Source organism: Hemiscyllium ocellatum, chromosome 6 (genome assembly GCF_020745735.1).
Source record: "Hemiscyllium ocellatum isolate sHemOce1 chromosome 6, sHemOce1.pat.X.cur, whole genome shotgun sequence".
NCBI lineage: Eukaryota > Metazoa > Chordata > Chondrichthyes > Orectolobiformes > Hemiscylliidae > Hemiscyllium > Hemiscyllium ocellatum.
The window spans coordinates 27,793,922-27,818,890 of record NC_083406.1 but is presented as its reverse complement, the minus strand read 5'-3'; positions in this window follow the sequence as shown (position 1 = coordinate 27,818,890).

Here is a 24,969-nt window from a genome sequence, read left to right as displayed (position 1 = left end):
GGGAGTGATGGTGTGGGAAACAGGACAGGCTGTCTTGAGGTGGCTGAAAAGTGCGTCAAGGTGGGCCATGGGACGGACTGAGAACCAGAAAGGGAATAGGGGTGAGCTGACTTAGAGTGGCCAGAGGGTCTGGTGGCTTGCTGGGTTGATGGTGGGGAAGGGAGGGGGGGGGTGAAATCCTGTGTTTTATCCACTCTCCTTTGTTTGGATTGTTTTGTATGTATTTCTTACTGTTATGTTTTTGATGACTGAAAATGGGAATTGAGGTTTATCCTAATTTGCTTGAATCCTAGTTCATTGGGGGTTTGGGGTCTGGCTGTTGCCACTCTTTTTTTTCCCTTTTCTCCCCCCCCCCGTAAATTGTTGTTTCTTGTCTCCAGCTATTCATGTCAACAATTTGTTTGTAATTTGCACTATTAATAAAATTTAAAATAGGGGATTAACCAGATTACAATCGCCTTGGGGGGAAAAATATATAAACGAGGGATTTAGAATTTCCTCAGTTCTGCACACCAACTCTGAGCTGGCTGGCCCTAGCCAGTGTACAGGGCACAAGTAAATAAAGGCTGACTTGGTGACAGGATACCAGCCTCCATTTCAGAGACAGTTTGCTCAAATGAATCTTTTTTCAGATTGGCAGGATGTGACAATCAACTTCTATGCTGGGCCCTCAACTTTTAACATATTAATATTGAAGACTTGGATGAGGTGATCAAAGGCATAATGGCACAAAGATTGGTAAGAAGGTACGTTATGAAGAGGACTTAAAAGGGATATAGGTAGATTAAACAAGTGGGCAAAAATCAGGCAGATGAAGTATAATATAGGAAAATGTTAGGTTCACATTGGCAAGAAGAATTAAAAAGGCAGTTTATTAGTTAATGGAGAACAGCAGAATTCAAAGTTGCAGTGGGATTTAGATCTCCTAGTACATGAAGCATGAGGTATTCGCATTCAGGAAGGACATGTGATTAAGAAAGCTCATGGAATACTATCCTTTATGATGAAAAGCCTTGCATATAAAGCTAGGATATGTTTCAGTTATTCAACGCTTTAGTGAGAACACACCTTAAATATTATATGCAGTTTTGGTCTCTGTAACTACATCCTTCATTAAACATTGGAGGCAGTTCAAAGAAGGGTGGCGAGGTTGATCCTTGGATGAGCAGATTGTCTTATGAGGAAAGATTGAGAACAGGTTGGGTTTGTTTTCACTATTTTGAAAGAGTAAGGAGTGATTTCAATTAAATTCCTAAGATCCTGAAGTGTCTTGTCAAGATGGACTTGGAAAGAATGTTCCCTCTTGTATAAGTACAGAATTAAGGGTTACCCTTTAAAAACAGATGAGGGGTTTTTTTTCTCTTAGGGTTTGTATGACTTTGATAGTCTGCCTCAGATGGTGGAAATGGGGTCATTGAATACTTTTAAGACAGAGGTAGCTAATTTCTTTGGCAGGGAAACCAAGGTTATTGAGGATATATGGAACACGAATAGATCAGTCATGATCCTATTCATTGTCTGAGCTGGCTTGAGGGGTTGAATGGCTTCCTTCTGCTCTTAATTTGTATATTCATTACAAAGTCTATAGGGTGACCTAGGATAACAAATCTGTCCCTTTAGATCCAAGGATATTCTGCCTTTCCCCACTCAAGTCCTTCTGACATCATGAGATTGCTTCAATCTCCATAAAATCTGCAGCATTAAACCTTTTCAGAGCCATTACTTTATAAAACAATGTCTGTCTTTGTTGTGCTTTGCAAAACCTCTCGGACAAATTTTATTCATTTTGATAATTTTGGATGAAGTCAGTTTTCAGTAATTCTCACATCCTGTAATTAATGATAATGGAACTCTTGGCAATGATTCAGAGCTGAAAATGTGTTGCTGGAAAAGCGCAGCAGGTCAGGCAACATCCAAGGAGCAGGAGAATCGACGTTTTGGGCATGAGCCAGATGAAGACCAATCCTATAGAGACTCAAAATCAAGAGAGGAAATGGTGAGTGAAGGAGCAGCTTTAATAGAAACTGTATCCTATAATACGCACACCAATTCCGGCAAGATGGCAGCAGGATCGGATGCTCCACCTGGAGCTTCTCTCCTCTACCTGTTCTTTCTTTTGTTTTCTTTTCTTTGTTTTTCTCTCCTTTTTAGCAGTCCCTCAGCAGCGTGAAGGGAAACGAGTCCTGGAGCGATGCTACTGGGTAACGATGGGGAGCAAACTGAAGGCTTGGAGTGGAGCGGATCTGAGGCCTGGCGTGGGCGGTCAGACCACGTGCTCGCTGAGCTGCTGCTACTTGAAATTCCGACTGGATAGTAATGTCAGTCTGTTAAACCATGTTATAACTACCGTATTTCTAACCTTATTTTAGATGTTGTAAGTAATGCTACTAGTTTTCATTTTATTCCACTTCTGTATCCAAGATTTGTACCTAGGTACTTGTCCCTAAGATGGCGCTATTGAAACCTTTCACTGCACTCCTGTATTGGAATATACATGACAGTAAAGGATATTCTGTTCTGTTCTACATCCCATCCAACTCTTCTGACAACCCTTTCTTTCTCACACCTGGGGTTGATGGCCAAGTTGGGACACTTTCCAGTCCAACAACAGCCTGACATACGCTCAGTAACAATGATATCCATCAGCGATCATTCCAAACTTCTCCATCACCATCCTTACCAATGTCCATTTCAACAGAATAATATCTGGTCAGGCGGTCATGAGCCTGGGAATATTCAATAATCACTTCAGCCCATAAAATGACACAGGCTGAAATCAAACAGAATTAAGGAAACCTTTTGTTGATCACCACCTGGATGAATCAATAGTAGTCTATACTGAGTATGTGATGAAAGAATTTCTAAGGGATACAAGGGCTTTTTGGTCATGAGTTTCATTTAGGCAATCCACATCCTCTATACTGCGTACAGTTTGAATTTGATTTATTACTTCTCTCTAGCGCGCTCTCTCTCTCTCCCACCCCACCAAAGTAAATGATTCCACATATAATAGACATTTTGGAGAGTGGTGATGTACTCAATAAGAGATCCCTTAACTGTACCTCTGGTTTCCACACATTTGTTACCTCTAAGTTTGACCAGTTTGTTATCCCAAATTCAACCTTCCATGAATTTGAGATCTTGAGTTCTAGACTGTTCCTGAGGAAGCCTTGGTTGCCACATATGTGCACTCAGTGCCTCCCTGGACATCTGGAAATCCAGTCACTGCAGCAAACCTGAGTGCCCTCTGAGACTGCTTGACCTCATCAGTGTCCAAGTAGGCATAAGTGGCAGCTCCGGCAAACGTGAGAAATGTGGTTCAGCTATTTGTGCAATCCAATAGATGCAACCTGCAGGTCCCTGGAAGGAACCAGAGGTGAGGAAATTCAGGGCTGTGGGATCATGGCGCCTACTAACAATTCATATTTGCAAGTTTCTTTTGGAAGGTCTCCATCTTTAAGGAAACATCAATAATGACTGGCCATGAAAATTTTGTACGCAGTTGCTCTGATGTTTTGAGGAAGCTAATCGTTTTGCCCTGGATGTACTGTGCTGGCCGGATCATCTCTTTTGTGTTTGAATTTTGTGTTCATCCCCGATGAAACAGCACAGGGGCAAGGTGAAGGAAGCTATTGCTGGTGGTGTTACTGCTTCTTCTAGAACTGCTGGTTTTGGTATGGGTGTTCACTTTCAGAGGTCCAAGCCACAGCTGAATAAATTAATTCTATGCTGCAATAAAGGCTGATTGCAGGAAAGTTGTTTTCAATACTGTTAAAGCCAAAAATAGGTGAAATAATCGGAATAGCATAAAAATCAGGGTCATTAACCTACCACTTTGAGAACTTTATTTGTGTGCAGGCAAGGCTGCTGCTATGCGATTTCACTGTTAAATGGCGTCACAGCCTGTCAATGCCAACTTATTGTACTGAGTTCCATCAAACCCAAGAAACCCATGTTCTATGTATTAAAGTCACAGTCCTGGATTAAATTATATGGTTAGTATAATATTAGACTTCCTGATCAACAGCTCCATGGGATTTTCCACTCGCCTGCAAACATGCCCTGGTAAAACCTAGAATTGAATGGAATCATGTCAGTTTTCCAAATCTGCTGACATTTTTCTAGATTTTGGCCCTACCCATATTCAGCCTGCCAGACTCCTTGAACTTGACACTGGCAGCTAAAGTTTTGTTTGTAGAATTTCCAGTGAATCTGAGGTCTGCATGCTCCAAGTAGATTCCAAATAACCATATCAATGTTTTATTTGGTTATTGTACTCTTGCAATAATGAGAGAAATGTAGATAAACATTTTGTAATTTATTGCTGAAAGCCTGTGTTACAAAGTGCAGACTTCTAAGCAACAAGCAAAATATGTCCAATATAAAATGATGTAGGAGCAAACATTCTTTTACTAGTGAGAAAAACATTTAAAAGCAGTCTTTCATACCCTTGAATGAACATTATTAATGGTGCAATATCCTATATCTGTTGTTTTCCTGCCTTTAGTTGCAGTTGCTTAAAGAATGTCACCTTTTCATTCTGCTGTTAACCGACTGGCAAGAAGCAGCTTTGTCTGACAGTTTAATTTAATCACTGCCATGCCTACATATTGCTGCTGGAACAAAGTGATAAAACTAGTACTGTACAATCTTGAACAAAAAAAATCAAACTGCTGCATTGAGCTTATTATCTGATCATTATTTGAAAACCTTTCAAAGTGCAGTCTGATAGTAGAAGTCCAATCATTCCATAAACAATGCATTAATACCTAGTTTAAATTCCTTTAGAGTAAGACCCAGATGGAATTCAGTCCATCCAAAAGAGGCCAGTGTAATAAAACTTAATTTGGTTTAATCTTCCCCAAGAATGTTCTGTTTGAAGCTGACAGGTTCCCATCACAAGCAGTAATAATGGCTTGTTAACCACACAGACTACCTCTGTTGAATATGAGTCTTTGTCCTCCATATAATACACAGGTGTTTTACAAGGAAGACAATCTACCTCTTGTTTAAATTTGATTAAAAACAAAACAAAACAGAAGTAAAAATTAAAATTCCACTCAGATACTTGGCCACGCTCTGTAAACCTTTAAAATGTTGGACCATCAGTGGAAAAATTGCATCGGTATGCTCTCCACCAGTGGAAATAGTTCACATAAATTTATAGAGATTGACAATAACAAAAAACTTGCATTCATATAGCACCTTTTTAAAGTATTTGTCTCCAGTCATTCATATGTGTTATCAAACATATTTTCACACTGAGCTACATTAGATATTAGCTCAGCTGACTGAAAACTTAGTCAACAAGTTTTAAGGAATGTCTTTAACTGCAAAAAAGCTTAAGGGCGCAGAAGCAGAAAGGCTCAAGGAAGAAATACTACAGCCTGTTGCCTAATTAGCTAAGTATGTGTAGATGCCAATGGTGGATTGATGATAATCAGCAATATGCATGTGTGCCAGAGTATAGGAATGCAGAGATGCTAAATGGCTAGAGGGAGTCCTAGAGGGTCAGGACTTCATGGGTGAAAACAGGGATGGGAATCTTAAAATAATTGCCTCCGAGCATTTAAAATGAGTACATTTTCAGGCATGGATGGTACTTATCCTTGGTTACCAAGAAAGAATGGAGAAGAAATCTATGAGATACTTAATTTTAACAAGGAAAGATGAAGTCTAAACAGATTGGAAACAAGTTTACATGCACCCAAGTTCATGGAAGATATTGGATTTGTCTAATTTGTATAATCCAGGTAACTAATGACCCATTAGTTTTGAATCAAAATCTACTAAAATAATTAAGTTGATCTTCATGAACAAATGTGAGGCCTATCTATTTGCAAATAGTTTAGGAAATACTAGATAAGAAAGTGACAACCACAATGACAACACTCAAAATCTGTGGTGTTCTTAGGCTTCACTAAAGCCTTTCCAAAAGTTTCTTACCAATGTCGGCAACTGAAAATGTAAACATTCGTTCAAGAAAACTTTGAATTATAAATAAAAGAAAAGGTTGAATGAAAGTATGTTGTGAGCACCTTTTTCTTTAAGTCATTCTGGGTAAAATGTCAGCATTTATTGTCAATTCCTAATTGCCGTTGAGTAGGTGATGGTGAGCTGCTGTCTTCAATCCCTGTTGTATGTGGTGGGTTGGCTACATCCACTGTGATGTTTGGGCTGGGAGTTTCAGGATTTTAATTCCGTGGCGGTGAAGGATTGGCAATAAAATTCCAAGTCTGGATGATGTGCAGCTTGGAGTGGTATTTGCAGGTGGTGGTTACATGGCTACACCCCTTGTTTCTTTGTGTGGTAAAGGACATGGGTTTGGAAGGTGCTAATGGACCTTTGGTGAGTTGCTGCAGTGAATCTTCCAGTTGATATACATTGCTGTGGAAGAGGGAATGAATGTTGAAGGTGGTGGATGGGGCACAAATGAAGTAGGTTACTTTGTTCTAATTAGGATTAAGCCTCTTGAATGTTGATGTAGTTGCATTCACCTAAGCAAATTTAGTGTATCCAGGTGGCTCAGTGGTTAGCACTGCTGCCTCCTAGTGGCATGGACCTGAGTTCAATTCCCCCCTCGGGTAACTTTGCGTGGAGTTTGCACATTCTCCCTGTGACTGTGTGGGTTTCCTCTGGGTGCCCCAGTTTCCTCCCACAGTCCAAAGATGTGCATATTAGGTGAATTGGCCATGCTAAAATTGCCCATAGTGTTCGATGAATTAGTCAGGAGTAAATGTGGGTGAATGGGTTTGGGTGAGTTGCTCATTGCAGGGTCGATGTGGACTCATTGGGCCAAAGGGCCTGTTTCCACACTGTAGGTAATTTAATCTAAACTTATGATTTGTTCCATGTAATTGGAGGACCAGCTTTCATGAATTTGAATGTGATTTACTCAAGGCAGGATTCCTAGCCCGCTGACCTGTTTGTGTAGCCATAGTATTTATATTGATGGGGCAGTTCAGTTTCAGGTCAAGGGTAACTCCTAGAACGTTGATGGTAGGAGATTCAGTAATATTAACAATATTGAATGTCAATGAGAAATGGTCATTGCATTGCACTTGAATGATGCTACTTATCAGCCTAAGACAGGATACTGTTCAGGTCTTGCTGCATATGAACACCTGCCACATAGGTATCTGAGGACTTCTGGCTGAAGCAGAGCATTGAGCCACAATCAGTGAACCTCCCCACTTTGACCTTATGTTGGACAGGAGGTCATTGATGAAGTAGCTGAAGATGGTTGAGCCTAGGGCACTACCCTGAGGAACTACTGCAGCGTTGTCATGGTATTGAAACATCACTTCCACATATAGTAGGCACTTTAGAGAATTGGATTCCCTACAGTGTGGAAACAGGCCCTTCGGCCCAATTAGTCCACACCAACACTCCGAAGAGTAACCCACCCAGACATGTTTCCCTCGGACTAATGCAGCTAACACTATGGGTAACTTAGCATGGCCAATTCACCTGACCTGTGGACTGTGGGTGAAAACCGGAGCACACAGAGGAAACCCACGCTGACATAGGGAGAATGTGCAAACTCCACACCAACAGTCTCACGAGGCTGGAGTCTAACCTGGGTCCCTGGTGCTGTGAGGCACTGGGCTGAGAGTGATGATGTACTGAATAAAATATCCCGGGGATCAGCTGAGTCTCTTGTTTTGCCCACCTAAATTAATGGAGGGAAGGAGATATTGATTGCATGGCTGGTACCACAATTTACATTATAAAATGGAACAATGTGCAAATAAAGATTGAAAGGAATATATCATGGCTATTTCTGTGCAAAGCCTGCCCATCTCAACTTTCCAGGAGGCCTAGGAAGGGGTGGTTATTAGTATTGTCTGAAATAGTTGGAAGTCTTTTTATAAATGGAATCCATCTATCTTGTAGGATCTGCTATATGGCGAGGCAAAATTCCATGTTGTATGTGATTCCACTAATACCTGCTAGGTACAAATTTCTCCAGGGCCCACATTGTCCATTTGGATGAAGGTAGGTATGTGTTATTATAGAGACTTTTTGCAGAACCTAGTCTTAGATCTGATTCCTTATAAATTCTGGCCACTCTATCACCCGTCCTCATATCATCCTTAAAGTGATCGTTATAGTCTGCTCCAAAAGCGGGCTAATTTGTTTTACTTTGTGAGTCCAGGAATATGTACAAACCTGATCTCCAACCATTAGACATGATGCTCTCCTGGCTCAGTTTATGATGTTTTCTCATTCGTCTTCTGGCCTGTGCAGCTGCTCTGAGTGCCCTTTTGGTATTTGCAGCTACGCTGAAAAAGCCTACTCAGGAAAAATATTTCAAACTCTTCCTCTCATAACTGGGTGACTGCTATGTTCAAAACACTGACAGCTGCATGTATAGTTCATGCTTAACACTAACTATTCTGAATCTTTAATTCAAAGCCTCAATGCACCTTGGTAAATTCACAATGATATAGGGCAAGGAGCAATCAAGATGACAAAGCTACCAGGTTCCAATAGAAGGTGTTAAATCAAATTTAAAACTGAATAAATCCATGCCAACTGAAGTTTAATGCAAACATGTACACTGTACTTGAGATAAAATTGGTTTGTGAAAAAGCAAGAAAAGGAAGTTGGTACTAGATAGAAAACTGGAATAGATTGAGCTCTTAATATACATGATTAACTTAATTGACTATAAACCAGAATATTTCCCGATAAAACTATATGTTTCTCTGGTCAGTCTGCATCTTGACATTTTAGTTTTAGTATCCAAACAGAAGGAGATTACTGGAATCATGAAACTAATGCAGAGAAAAGGCATGATGTTTGTCTCTAGTGCCAAAGAGCGTTACAATGTTTTTGGAGTGATTTGGAAACTTGAGATATATATAAATGATGTTAAATGTTAGGAATACAGAATAAGCCAATACACAAAAAGATATGACAGCAGCAAGTCACGGTTAAAACTTGGAATAGATCAGTTTATGGTAGATGCTAATTTCATGAACATGAGCAATAGTCAATATTTGTGACGATCTTTGGTTTATAGAGATGAGTCTTTCAAGTCAGTTTATACAATAAGTTTGTAGTTTAGTAGTAACATCGGTAGACTAATAATCCAGAAGCCCATACTAATGCTCTGGATCATCGTTTCAAATTCCTTAATAGTAGCTGATTTAAATTGATTAATAATTCTGAAATAGAAAGTTTGTTAGCAGTAGTGGTGAGCATGAACCGAGCATCAATTGTTGTATAACCTGTCTGGTTCACTAGTAAAGGAAAATCTGTCATCCCTACCTGGTCTGGCTTGGCTTATATATGACTTCAGATCTGCAGCACCTTCTGAAATAACCAGCAAGAACTAATGAATAATGTATAATTTAACAAGTGTGTATTGATAGAATGGCTGATTTTAGAGAAATGGAATGGAATGGTTGAGTTCTACTCCAGATTAAGAATGTTATTTTTCCTCTCTCTCCTATTCCTTTTTACCCTGTCCTCTTCAGTCTAGTTAATATTTCACCTTGAATGCTCATTTCAGACAAGACATGTTTATGTATTGCAGTGCAGGAATGCTTCTTATGCATCTGCCCTTATGTGAGCTGTAGGGGAAAAGTTAGCAGTTCAGAATGAGCAACCTATCCTTGTTGTGACCCTATCCAAGCTTCATTCTAAAAATTGTCCTTTAAATTGTAAACCAAGCAAAAAACCCCTGTATTTCTCTAGACTGGCCAAGTGAGTTATCAGCAGCAGGTTGAAATCCTGAAATTAGCTCACTCAACATGAATAATGAGACATGACCTACAGTCTTCAGCTTAAAGGCAAGTGTCCTGTCAGGGTGGCTGCAAATTATGCATCACAGCATTCCTGTTTACAGTCCACAGGGAGATCTTTATCTTGCTTCACTCACAATCACATCTTTAGTATTTGATGGGTATGTGTAATTCGAACATTACAGAACATTAACTGCTGATGAACAGTATAAAAACTAATCCTCCCTTTTTGATTTTCTTAAAACCTCGTCCTGTGCTTTTGGTTGCACTTCAGTCCCACGCTCCTGATCTTCGGGCACCCGGTACGGAGGAGGGAGGGCAGGTCTGAAGACCTCCTCGTGGCTCTGCTCCTGGGCCTGGCCAAACTGGCCGTAAGCAGGTCCAGGCAGCGGGCCGTGGAGGGTGTCATTAGGGCCGACTGCCTGCCCCTCTTCCGCGGTTACGTTTGAGCCCGGGTGTCCTTGGAGAAGGAGCCCGTGGTCTTCACCAACCCCCTGGAGTTGATCAGGGAGAGGTGGATGCCGCAGGGAGTGGAGTGCATTATTTCTCCCTCCAACTCTATTTTGATTTAATCCCTGCCCTCATCTTCACTGTTTGATCACACAGCATTGCCCTTTGATGTGAAGGGCACTGCTTGTCACTGGCTACTCGGCTGTTTCCTTTCTTCCTGGTAGTGGAAATTTGAATAAAGATTTGTGCGCCTTGTCTTTCACTGTGTCTCACACTGCACACACACACAACATGGGTGCTGGGGAAAAAGTAAGCCTTACCACAGTTAGGCGGTAGTGTGGGGGTGAAAAAAAAATAAACATGAGTGTTAGGCGTTCTGTTCATCAAAAAAAAACTCATCGTCAAACTGTTTATTCAATCAACTTCAGAATTAGAACTCAAAGCCTTTCAGAGTAAACCTTACTCCATTTTTCATTTTAGCAACAACTTCAACACTTGGCTAAGCTCAAAGTTTCCAGTTTAACATTGGAAACCTAAAAGGGAAGTATTCAAATAATTCTCGTTCTTAGCAAAGGTGGTATCTACTGAACCATCGGATTTGGATAAAGGGCAAGTTATTCTCCAGCTAATGTTGTAACAATTATCCTGCACAATGTTCAAAGTTGTAATTAGTCATCCCTGAATTTCTGCTAGCAGTACAATGCTGATTGGGAACATGACAAATATTTTACTCTGATCTTATCAGATCCCCTTTGGTTCAGTCAGTTCCAGCATGAGTTCACAGACAAGAAAACAAGGTGAATACGTGGAATTAACCTTTAATAAACTGCTTATACATCAACTATCCTTCAACATTTCAGCATAGCTGGGTAACCAGCACTCTTAAAAACCTAAACCAACACATTGGGTTTTTTGTTGGAATACTAGCTTTAAAAAAAAAAGTGGTCTTTGTAAAAAATCTCAATTGCTCTTTCACGCGTCACAGAAAGAAATTCAATCAGAATTACTTTAGACTGAAAGCAACACAAACAAAAAAAAGTCTCGGTGCACAAATTGCTGTCTGTCTCATGAAATTTAGTAGATCTCAACAGAATATAAAGGAATAAGCAAGTGAATAAAAATGTGCTGTCACTTGTATTATTTCATTAGTGTCACACCAGATTACTGGACAATATTGACTTTCCAGTGAAAATATTAGCCATAGGGTCATATTTCAGATGGAATTGTCAGCAATTTAAGTTTAGAAATAAGATGCAGTGAAATTTGTAATCTGATCATTGGCTTTATGGAGGAAAAATACAGTGCACAATTTAGGCTAGGCAGCACAATCTTTCTGTGACAGAATTGCAATAATGCTTCGGGGAAATGTGACTTATGCCAGCAGAAATGGTAACAGGGAACCACAGAAGGAAAAATATAGTTTCAGCTGATCATTTCATGTTATCAAAGTAATTATTTTAATCTTAAAATAACCGAATCTTCTAGTATTTCATTACTTACAGCAGGTACATTAAATCAATCAAAACTTTAATTGAATGCATGAAATCTTGCCTTTTCCCCCTTAGCTTTTTTTCCTTAATAACTAGTCAGTCTGGTGTCTTTCACTATTATTTGTCCTAGTAACCACTATTTAAAAAAAAATCACCTGTCTTATGAAATCAGCACAGCATTTATTACTCCTCACTAGTTGTCCCAGATAAGGTAATGGTGGAGTGCCAGATTTGGATAAAGGGCAAGTTATTCTCCAGCTAATGTTGAAACAATTACGCTGCACAAACTCAACAGGTCTGGCAGCATCTGTGGACAGAAAGCAGAATTAACGTTTCGAGTTCAGTAACACTTCTTCAGAATTCAAGAGTGGGTAACTGACCCAACATCAATGAAAGAATGGCAATGTAAGCCCCAAGGTAAAGTTGTATGTTACATGAAAGAATCAAAAACAATTTGGAAATAACAGTATTCCCATATGATTGCTCTCCTTGTTCATCTGGGTTATGAAGTTTTGGCATCAATGTGATGACAACAGGAGTGTTGGTAACTTGTTGCAGTGCACACTGCTGCTTACAGTAGGGTGTAAATACAAAGAAGTGACTGTTTGGATTAATGGAAAATGTGCTGAAAATGTTGTTGTTTTGTCATGGAGCAATTTCCTTTTAATAGTTTGGAATGAAAACCATCAAGCTTTGAAGATTTAGTGATTTTAAGTCCAATTATGTTTTACCTTGTTTTCTAAACATATGAAATGCAAAGAAAATCCTTTCATTTGTTTTGAGATCACCTATTACCACAGCTACTAACTCCATTTTCTCAACTGTGAAAAATATGTAAAATATTAATAGTCATTTATTTGTACAGAAGTTGAATATTCATGAAAAAAAATATATTTTGTTGAAGCTTTTCATCTTGCATTATTTAGAACAAGAAGAGAATTTAAGGGAAAAGCATCTAAACTGTCTGACTGGAGAGCTGATTGGTTGGTAAGTGGATTCTGATTGGTACATTCTCCATGATAATGATTCTACCAGTTAAAGATGATTCACAATTAACTGCCAGGCTTTCTACTGGGCAATGTGCCTGGCATATTGCATAATTTGAGCATCAGGTGGAAGTGAGTTGTTTTATATTGTGATGTACAGAAGCAAAACAAATTGTGTTCAACACTAACTGGAGACTGGGGAAAACCTTGAATAATATGATTGGTATAAAGCACATTGGAAATGTCTAAATCCAGTGAGTGCACCAGCTGCAGGTAAACTGATGCATTGGCTTCAGTCTTGCAGAGGTTTGATTTTAAAAGTTTTATCCACATCTCTCTGTGGGCTCATTCTCCCCATGTCTATAATTTCCACCAACCCAACAACTAGATAGAATTTCTGAGCTCCTCCAATTTTGACCTCTTGATTGTCTTTGTGCAAACATTGATAGTGCCCTCAGTTGTCTGGGTTTCAGGACTTTCTTATTAAATATGTTTCTCTTCTTTTAACATGCTCTTTAAAGCTTTTAGCCCTTTGATCTCATACCCTGTGGCTTTGTATTGAAATTTGTTCACCCTTGAAGAATATCTCAGATATTTTTCTGTGTTAAAATACTATAAAAATGAATTGATTCTGTTGTTAGGGGTTATTTCTGTAATTTGAATGATTTCCATCTACATACATATTATCAATTGTACAATCATATGACCACCCACTACTTCAATTCTTCACCCAAAGGTGAGCCAACCCACCACCCCCTTGGCCTCCACTATTGGTAGGGCAAAGAGAAATGTCCCAAGTAAATCCCTGCCAGCATAGCAATTGAACCTAATGCTGTTGACCTGGTCTCTCAAGGAGTCCAAGTTGCTGTGGTAACATACACATTTACATGCATATTTTAACCTGAAGCAATGTTTAATAATAAAATGATACCAAGTTGTAGTCCAGCAGGAGATGAGCTCCAAAAGCTGGCAATTTCAAATAAACCTGTTGGACCATAACCTAGTGTTGTTTGATTTTTGACCTTGTCAACCCTAGTCCAACTCCAGCAACTCCACATTATGAATAGTAATGACAGAGATTCCAAATTCTTTTAGTCACATGTCTGACCAAGAATGCTCTTACCACCTGGTTTTGACATATGTTGACAGGATGCTCAACCTGCCTGTGAATGCACCTTCCTTCGCCATCAAGTTCTGGAGTTCAAACCAAATCTGGAACTACTGTCTCAGAGGCAAGGACACTGTTCCTTGCACCACAAACCTCATTGGTGATTCATTTGCATGTCATGATAGATTTCAACTTAAATCTGAATACAATTCTTAAATATCAAATGGGGTTGGAAAAAGAACTTTGGTCATATCTTTTTCAAGTGTTTGTAAAGTCCCAATACAAGTTAAGCGCATTATGCCAAAGATTAGTGGAATTTAAATATTTTATTTGGTGTCCTTCTATAATTTAATTTGAAAGATTTTGTTTTACGAATAAAATTAAATTAATGGAAGTCCCTTTCACCTTAATAATAATTTTGCAATTGTAGTACAAAGAACGGTAAAGCATCAGAAAAACATAATTTTTGATTCAAATGATCTTTGTCTACTAAATGCATTCCAGAATGGTACTTCCTTCAGTGCAGAATCACCTGTTTATAGTGCAAAACAGATTTGCTGACAACAGATGTGTGTGTACAGTTTCAAGACTTTTTTACAACCTTACCAAGGTTTTTTGTGTTACGGTCACTTATAAACTGATCTTTATCAAAAAGAAATTCTTGGAATACTTTTTCATGTATGGGGCATATTTTCATAACTTTATAAAGGAAAAATTGACTTTGCCAAAAGAAAGTAGTTTCAGGTGATCTTTTTAAATTTCCATTACTTCAGTATGGGGAATTCTTTTGAACTGCATGAACTGTGTCATGTTCAAGCTTAGTATGTCAGTATACCTTTAAGATACATACTTACGTCATCATAACTATGTAATAACATATGACCTGAGCATATAAAGGTTTCAGATACCACCTTACTAAGCATTTCTTTAAGCATGATGTGTTGATTAATATTTCATCCCATAACTTTAGCCCAGACACTGTGAATGTAATATTTGTATCTATTAGTGAGCTGTAAAATGTTCTGTTGAAACTTTCAATATCATATTGCCCATGTCTAATTTCTTATGTTAAGTGAGGATAACATAAGCATTGCCACATCAAGTATAGATAACCCATTAGAGGAAAATCTTTAAGAATTGTTTGATCCTAGTGTAATAAAGGAGTTTTACTAAATATCAATTTCAGATCCTGTGATCAAATATAACTATTGCGTATAAGGACAAATCCAATAAAAATCACAATATTTCTGGAGGGCAGCTTGTTCGTACCCTGCTACTGCATTTTCCTCAGTGTTCTAGTTCCATCAAAATTAAGAATTAAACCATAAAACATGAAAACCTGAACCTCAAAAGGTTCTGCATCCCATGCATCCTACACTGGCGTCATTTTATGATATCAATCAACTCAATTTCCTTTTGTGGGTGTTGCTGTGACAGATGTAAAATTCACTCAAGATGAACAATGGCTAAGGGAAAATTCATTGCACAACTGCATTTCTCCATGGCTGCAGTTCTTTACTAAACACATTACAGTACAGTTAATCTTTTTGAATGTCAGGGTGATTTCCACTTAAGTGCTTAAGGGCAGCTACATTGCACACAAGCCTTTGCATTTCATACAAGTCACACTGTTGTTTCTACTTGCATACGGCTATTCCAAAGCTAGCTAACAGCTTGGTCCTTCATTAAATATACAAACATCACTGATTCAGATTGCATTAATTATTTAAAAAGCTTCAGGAGCTGAATGAAGGAAGGTGGAGACAAACAGAAAACAAGTCTATGGAATTATTTAAAGATGCTGGTGAGCAATTTAAAAATATGAAAATTAAGATGGGGAGCCAAAAACTTTAGAGGCACAAAAGCAGGCAAGTATTCAGACACGAGATTCGACGTATTCAGACATTCAACCCATTGCATAGGCAAACGGGTCCAATGAAGAATAAATAACAGGTATGCAATGTAATCAATCTCAGATATGATATTGCTATTTTGTGGAAAGGGAGATTTCTGCATCTAATATTGGATTCTGTTTAGCCAGTGTAATAATCCACTTTTTCATCTCTTAGTTCACCTGCAGTTTCCAGTTGAGAGAAGATTGTTGAAGAGTCACTGAGAAGTCTATGAAACGTCCTATTGTAATGACCTATTCCTTTTGCAATATATTTTACATCCTATGTCCTTGTTTCTCTGTAAAATTTATCCCAATAAATTCAAGCACAGAAACCACAGACAAGGTGTGAACATGGAGATTGGAAAACACACAGTGGTGTCAACAGAGGTAGAAGAGACAATAAAATGCAAAAAAATGAGGAAAGAGCTCCCACAGGCATCGGAATGTGATGTGAATAGACATGGGACACCAAGAATCATTCTTTTGGCTTGCACATTAACATTCACTAAGACAATTTACCCTACCACTTGTTAGCTTTGATAATGGGAGAGGGCATCCATACATTGGTAACTCACAGTTTCACTGTTAAGACCATCATTCTGGCACCGTAACAATAATAATACCCACAAAAGAAAAGTGATTGCAGCAGCTATCAAAGGTCAAGGGAAAGTTAACATGGTCCCAAAGGACCATATTGCTGCTCTCTCCTTAGAGAGAACTGACTGGTGGTGATTTTAACTTGAGGGTCACCACACCTGAGGTGGGGGTGATGTTTGCGAAGCTGAAATGTTCATGGTAACATTAACCGGTGTGAGAACTGAACCCTCATTGTTGGCGTGACACTGCAACACAAACCTGCCATCCAGATGTTACCAGAGCAATTGATGATAGTATCCATCTGTTTCGAGCAACGATAGATTCCTGGGGTGTATGTCACTTCTAAATTGGATATCATTTGTTCTGGCTGTTTTGTGTGTGTCATTTCCCTTTCACGTCAGGTACAGATGAGCAGTCCTAGAGCGACTGACATTTCTTCCCTTTTGACAGGCTCTCTCTTTCTGACATTGGTCATTTCATTTGTTCTCTCTATTTTTCCACCTCCTTCTTGATTGCTCTTCCCCTTGTATATCTCTGTATAATATCGCTCGACTTCACCACATCTCATCTAACACCAAAGCCGTAATTTGTTACCTTTTACACTTCCCAACGCAAAGCCCAGATTTGACTTTTCATAATCTTGAAGCCATCCGATATGTACTGGAAGGGTTGTGCCTAAACAGGATCAGAAGTAATGTTTTTGTGAATTGATTTGCTGTTGGATGAGGTTTAGATTAAAAAGTGACATGGCAGGGGCTTTTGAACCAGGAGCTAATGTTACAGAGGACTACAAAGGTATACAGAATATTGGGAGGGACCTATAGTAGGAAATAGTCAGGTACTAGATGGTTCAGTGTTAGTGAATTGGGGTTATTGTACATGCTCGAAAATATGCAGCACGTATTAACTAATATTAAACAAGAGTTGCAGACTTGTATAACCTTGTAGAGCCATTCCTCAAAAGGTTCGATTTCAGCCTTGGGTGACTGCCTATATAGAGTTTGCACGTTCTCTCTATGTCTATGTGAGTTTCCACTGGGTGCTGTAGTTTCATCCCATGATCCAAAGATGGGCAGGTTAGGTAGGTTGGTCATGCTAAGTTGTTCATAGTGTCCAGGAATGTGCAGATTGGGTGGATTAGCCGTAGCAAAATGTAGGGTTAAGGGGATAGGTGCAGGGGGCTGGATCTAAGATGTTTGCACAGGGTTGATGCAGACTTGATGGGTGAAATGACCTCTTTTTGCACTGTGGGGATTCTATCATTCTGTGATTCCACTATAGTACCTCAAAGAAAAACAGGATTGGATATGAAATATTTTTAGATGCAAAATGTCCAAGAAAGATGGAAAAGGTGAACTGGTGCTATTATTGTATAAGGAGAACATGAGGATATCCCAGAAGAGTCAAGGACAGCATCTATTTGGCAAGTGAAAGATTGTATTGCTTTGTTATGTAAAGTGTGGGCCATAGACTACCAAATTGTCAAAGGATCTGGAATCAAAGGATGCTTATTTAAGCTGATTTACAATGGAAATAATAGAAACATGAAGAAAAATAGTTTGATGCACTGAATGGTGAAGATCAGTGATGCACTGTCTGAGAGTGTGTTGGAGGCAGATTCAAGTGAAGCTTTCAAGAAGAAATTATCTGAAAGGGAAGAATGCAGGGTTACAGGAAAAAATATGTGTGAGTAACACTAGGTAAATTGTTCCTTCAGAAGGTTAGCACAGACATACTGGGTCAAATGGCCTTCTTCTGTGTTGTAACTGTTCTATTATTTCAGTTATGCTGCATTTGCTCATGCATCATTTTTCTCACATTTCCAATTTTTAATTTATTTAGGCTTCCTTCTCTTTAAGAGGGCAAGATATTTGTTTCACTCAATTTTATTTTTTAGTCAAAACTTTGAGTCCTCATGCCCATCTTCCCTCAGTCAGAATTTTGCCAAAGACTGTAGTTCCTAGATTTTCACATTTTTCCATTTTTTTTAGACACTATTTATGAATTTGAGTGCTGCCATTGATCTGGTTTCTTCCTGGAATGATTAGTTTACTATGCACCAGACGGTTTATTGTTGTATGGAGAAGTTTGGAGCTTTCTGATAGCTGGTGTGCTTACCACTTGCCTACTTATCTCTGATTCATAAGATTAAGGAGTTTAAAAAATAAATCAAGATCATGTCTCCAGCCTAACTCAATGCAAATGTTAGGGAGGTTTTCAGCTTGAGGCAGAATCAAAGTTCATTTGAACAAATAAGCACTGAGATTTTCTCAGTTAAATGTGGTTATAGTTTAGTGTCATTGATAGCTATTGAAGGAAACTTTAAAAATTTTACTATTTGGAGCTAATCAGCAATCTAAGTTGAGTTAGTTAGAATCATTAAGGAGAAAGATTAGGTCGGTTTATCAGTTAGAAAGACGAGATGAAGTAAAGAATACAGGGATTTTATATACAGAAGACAGTAAACTATCAGCGCATAACCCATTAAAAAAAAATCAAATGCACAATTCTCAATAGGAAACAGCCTGAATCCCTGAAGATAAAAGTACGCCTTTAACAATTGTTAATTATGGTCCACACCAGGAAGATACCCCGGGAAGCATCAAAGTTTCAGGGTGTGTTAGAGCTGGTGTAACCACTGACCAAATGTCATGTTAGGTAAGTGACACCGCCCCCTGTATCTGCCCTCTTTATTCACCAGGAGGGCCCTCACTAAAGTGCTGCAGCAGGTATTATGATAAAATCTTGGGATCATGGCTTGATGTGGGGACATAAGATTCTAGTTTGAGTCTTAGAGCCACCCACTAAATTAAAGTAGTTCATAGAAATATCAATCAGATTCTTATTTGTTTTCTAAATTGGTTCCTTGTAATTTCTGGAATATATGTAGTTCCTCTAGTACCTTACTTGAAGCATGTTATAACACGTTTTACTTTTATTTACATATTTTATAGACTGCTAATGCAATTTGCCTGTTCTGGATTGCATGTATCTGATGTTTACCTCTGTAATATTGTGAAATGATTCATTTGATTTTTCTCATTCTCTGCTGTCAACAACCCAGAAATGAATTTAATTACTACTAGCTACTACTTATTAATTCATTTTTCTGTAAAAATCAACATCCATTTTAAGAGAACAAGGCAAAGTCTCTTTGTGATCTTAGGAAGTGGAAGTATTTGTGACATGATGCACAATGTGATCTAGATCAGATTGTGATCGTTTTAAAATCTGTTTAATGGTCCATAATAAACTTTGAATGTAACAAACACTATTGACACTGTGATGTTGGAATATTTGACTGAAACAAAACAATTTCAATATTACTGATGTTAAAGATCATCATCTGGCTTTTATGATAAAATGAACTCTTGCGTCGGTTGAACGGATGAACAAGAGCTCTCATTTCCCATTCTCTGTGGAACATCAGCTGTAAAGATCATATCTTTTTACTTTCTGTGTTTTTGACTGTAGATTGAGATGGGAAAAATAGTGTTTAAAAAATAAGGATTGTGGAAGGATTACTGTACTTTTTAAAAGCATCTTGCTTACAATTCACTGTAAGTGATATTTACACTGCTGTTTGTTCGAGTGGCAGGGAAGGTTATAACTGATGAATTACAGTAAGGACATAAGTGTGGAAGGAGATTTGGATGGCAATGAATAGCAGATTGGTCTGTGGAGTAGTGATCAGTTGTTGATGGCAATGACCTTCTAAAATCAACAGCTACATGATTGGGTCCTAGGTTGCTGAACAACTTGTGGGTGTAAAGGTTTGTCATGAGCTATCAGAATTCCAGAAGGAAAAGAGCTGTTCTTTGTCTGCAACAAAAAAAACCTTGAAGGTAGCCAGTTTATTTCCCTCATTAGTTTCTTACGAATAATGTAGAAGTTTTATAAGTGTGATTTAATCACTCTGTGCTTGCTGCAAGCAAATTAAAATAGCTAAAGGAGCAGCAACTCCACATAATCCAAAAGGATCACCTCTGTAATCCTGTGGAAACATTAAACTATCTTCCAACTCTCTTCACCCATCCACGGCATCCACTTATATTTTGTGTCTGTCTGTCTGCGTACGTAGACAGTGTTTTATAAAGGGGTAAGAGTTTAACTAGTAGAGTTATATGTAGAGCTGATGGTTCATAATTGTTTTTCTTTAGCTAGCATCTATATATTTGTATTTAGTAGTAATTCTCATAAGCACAAAAATCTGGTCCATGTTTCTATCAACCTCATTGTAAATAGACAATTAAATTAGGGAATTTTGTGTACTTGTTTTAGATCTTTAATTTTCATGATGACTTTAAGAATAGTGGGCCTTGATTTCTAGCATACCACCCACTGAGGAATGACACAGTTTTTTGCTTCTCACTTTGCCCTATCCTGAGAACATTTTCATAAAATATCTGAAGTAAGCCTGACTTGCTGTACTTTTCCAGCACCACACTCTCGACTCTAATCTCCAGCATCTGCAGTCCTCACTTTCACCTAGAGATTTTGTATCAACCTATCCCTGGCCAGGTACTCAAAGTCCTACTATCAACAGAACAGGCCTCCTTTAATAGAAAAGATTTGCTGTTTTAAGAGTATCCTTTCTAGTAACATTCGGCTGGGAAAGCAAAACTAATCATGACAAAAGCAAGTTCAGTGGTTGGCAGGCTCATTCACACATTGGAAAGAGATTTCAGAACAATGATCAAAGTCCACCAGGCAGTCATAGAGTAATTATTAAATCAATTATTTATAGGTGTAAAATGTAGAGAATCTCCTACCTTCACACAGAGTATTCCATCTACTCTGTTTATGATCTATTTGGAGCATTAAGTGGCAGGTCAAAATTTCCAAGACCAAGAATCTTCTGGATGTAGGTTTGCTCGCTGAGCTGTAAAGTTTATTTTCAGATGCTTCGTCACCATGCAAGGTATAATCTTTAGTGAAGGCTTCATCTGGAGGCTCACTGAGGATGTTATCTAGTATGCTGACAAAATGTCTGAAAATGAACCTTTCAGCTCAGTGAGCAAATCTACATCTAGAACCTCAACCTGAGTTGCAAACCTTCTCAAAACTCGCTAACCAAGAATCTTGCAAAGTGTTTCATTCCCGACATTGCGTGCATGCCATCATAGATCAGGTTTATGTTTTCGGTCATATGGCTCACATTGATATACTCGCAGACTAAAATCAATAAGCTATAGCTAATGGAGCACAATAGTCTCTATATGAAGATGTCCCAAAATCAGAGAAGTCTCTGCCATTGAGAGATTTGACATTTGGGAAGAACATGGTCAAGTGCCTTCAGAACAAGTCAGCACAGTGAAAAATGTATTAATTCCATCTATTGCCACCCCCACCTCATGCCAACCAACACTAATTTCATATGCAGTGTTAACAATCAGTTTATGCAAATTGAAATGTCTAATGTTGTATATGAGACGACAACAACCTAAAATATAAGCCAGCCTTTTATTTTGTTGAATGCTTGTCCATAAAAATTGATGGGAAAATCCTTTAGCTATCTCAATTATTCTGAAGAAGTTGAGATAATCTTTGCTTCCATCATTAAATCCAATAATGCACTTATCAGCTTCACAATCCTCTGCAAAACAAAAGGTCTTTCCTGCTATTTGTCCCAATCCCCAATAAATGGAGTCATTTCTATCTATTCTGTCCTATTTCTTCAGAATTTTAAACACATCTATCAAATCACCTTGTAATCCTCTTCATTACAAGACAGTTCCAGTTTACATGTTTGTCCTCACATTAGTATTCACTCCAGAAGGCAGTGGAATAAAAATAAAAAATGTTCACATAAAGTACTTGCAGGTCAGGAGGCATCTCTGAGAGATAAACAGAGTGAACATTTCAGGTTGACCATCTTTTGTCAGAACTTGACAAAGAGATATAACCTCACCTGAAACCTTTATTTTGTTTCTTCAGCGATACCATACGACCTGTTGTGAATTTCCAACATTTTCTCTTTTTATTTCTGGTTCCAGCATTCCCACTATTTGGGAATCTGTGCTGTACCCTCTTACCCATCAGCATGTTCTAATAATGTTGAGTTCAAATATTTATATTGTACTCTTTCCTTAAATCAGATTTCACCTGACAAAATATCAGTACTTGGGAAGCTTGTGATTTAAATAAATCTGTTGGACTATAACAAGTTATAAGGCATGATATGTTTGGTACATCGTGGTAAAGAAGGAGTCAAGCTTCCTTTTTTGATTACCTCTCTCTTTCAGCAGTCTGTCTTATGGAGTAGTAACCAGTGTCCCTGCTTCTGAGCCAGAAACTCTGGATTCAGGTCCTTTCCAAAGGCTTGATTACTGAGTAAGGTGCATTCATTGTATGACCAAATGAGTTGAATAGCATCAGGTAGATTCTTCCAACACATGGCAATGGGAGTTTTTAAGAGCAGAAAAGGTTCCTGATTAGCCATGTAATAGAAAGATATTGAAGCCTCTACCATCACTATCCACTTTCTAGACTACAAAATGTATATAAGAAGGGTTTCCTGCTTTGGTGTTACCCCAGATGACTAGTCTTGGTACTTCGTGGTATTTTTTACCTCTACAAATGTAGGGTTTTGAATTCGCTGTCACCAACTCATCTTTGCTTTGACTTGGGCCTAGCTAGGCATTAATGATAACGAATACATCCCTGTACAGCATCTATGGAAGAGGTGCTGTTCTTAGATAACAAGAAAATTTGTTGCATAGTATCAATATATATAAAACTACACCTGGACAGGCATAATTCCTTGGACATTAAAGGTTTCCTTCAAAAGCTAGATTAGAATTCCTTGTCTTCACCAACAGACTGTGTGTGACGTATGTAGAATGAATGGAGCCAATGTAACATGAATATTAACCCCTTCAGAATCATTAATTTGTGGAGCAGTTGCCACAGCAACTTGGCCTGCCTGCGTAAGCTCTAACAAACCACCACCCTCCGGGAAGCTTCATGACAACTCATCGTAAATTCTGTTCATAGGTTTCCCTTTCATAGCTGCAAAGAAATATATTTGTCTTTATATGGAGCTTTAACACATCCTCATAACCTATTCATTCAGTTATGATGAGTCTTTATTGAAGACAAATACTTGACAATCAATAGGTTTTTTTTCCCTTTGAATTGTAGCCAGTGTTGCACAAGCAAATAGAGCAACGCATCTCAAGCAGCCAATTTTAAGTTAATATGCCCAGTTAGGAGCAGGAGTAGACTGTTTGGCCAATTGTATCTGCACTGTTACTTGATAAGATCACAGCTGATCAGATTATAATGTTCAACTCCACTTTGCTTTACATCCCCCAGCAACCTTTCACCCCCTTGCTTATCAAGAATCTATCCCTGGTTAAATATATCTGTTTCCAGCACCATTTGGGGAAGATAGTTCCAAAGACTCAAAACCTTTTGTGAGGAAAACGTTTTCCTCGTTCCTGACTTAAATTTGTGATCCTTTATTTTTAAATGGTGACTCTTAGTTCTAAGTTGTCCCATAAGAAGAAAAATCCTTTCTACATCAATCCTATCATGACCCCTCAGAATCTCATGTGTTTCAGTTAAGTCACCTCTTACTCTTCTGAGTTCCAAGAGATACAAGCTTAGCCTTTCCAACTTATCCCTCTAAGATAACTTATCCGTTCCATGTCTGAGCCTAGTAAACCTCTAAGAACCATGTCCAATGCAGTTACATTTACATCTTTGCATAAATAAGGAGGCAAATGCACAATACAGGTCGTTCTGGGATAATATGCATTTCAGCAGCACGATTTGGCTATAACATTGTTGAAGAATTAGGGAATGATATTTTTGAGAATGCTTCCCTCGGTTGGTGATTCCAGTGGGGATTGGTTCCCATGCTTCATTCTGTACAGGTGCCGATGTGCACGCTGAAATCTCCGTGCCGTTCTGTACAGGCTCCAGAGTTCACGTATGTGTGACTTTTTAAAAAAAAAAAGTACTTCGTTAAATTTACTTTTGTGAATAAATATGATTTCAACTTTCATTCTGGCTATGCTATAGTTTGCGTTAGACTTTTGGGTGATTTTTGAGCGATTGTGAGTGATTTTTTTTGCTGGTCAGCATCCTAACACGACTTTTCCCAAAGGGCCCCATTATTTATGTTAAGTGATTTTCTATTAAGCGAAGTTTCACTAGAACACAACTATGGCACTATAGGAGAACTACCTACACTCCAAATGTGGTTTCACTACTGTTCTGTATGACTGAAGTGCAACCTCCCTATTGTGTACTGATTTTCGTCACAAAAAAACAATAACATTCTGTAACTTTTGTAATTATTTCCCATACCTGAGTGCTAGTTTTTTGCAATTCATGTACTTGCACAACTAGATTCTTCTGCATCTCTAAGTTCTACAATATAACAGCAACTAAATAGTATGCTTCTTTTTTATTCTCCCTGTCAAAATGGACAATTTCACATTTTCCCACATTATCTTCAATCTGCCTGTTCTTTGTCCACTCATTTAAATTATTTATGTCTGATTGGATCATCCTCATGACCCCTTCATAATTTACTTTTCTATCAATTTATGTCATCCACAGCAACCATACCACTGGTCCTTTCATTTAAGACATTCATATGATTTATATACATAGTGAACCAAGCACTGATGCCTATGGAATCATTGCATCTTCCCAACCAGAAAAATATCCATTTATCCTT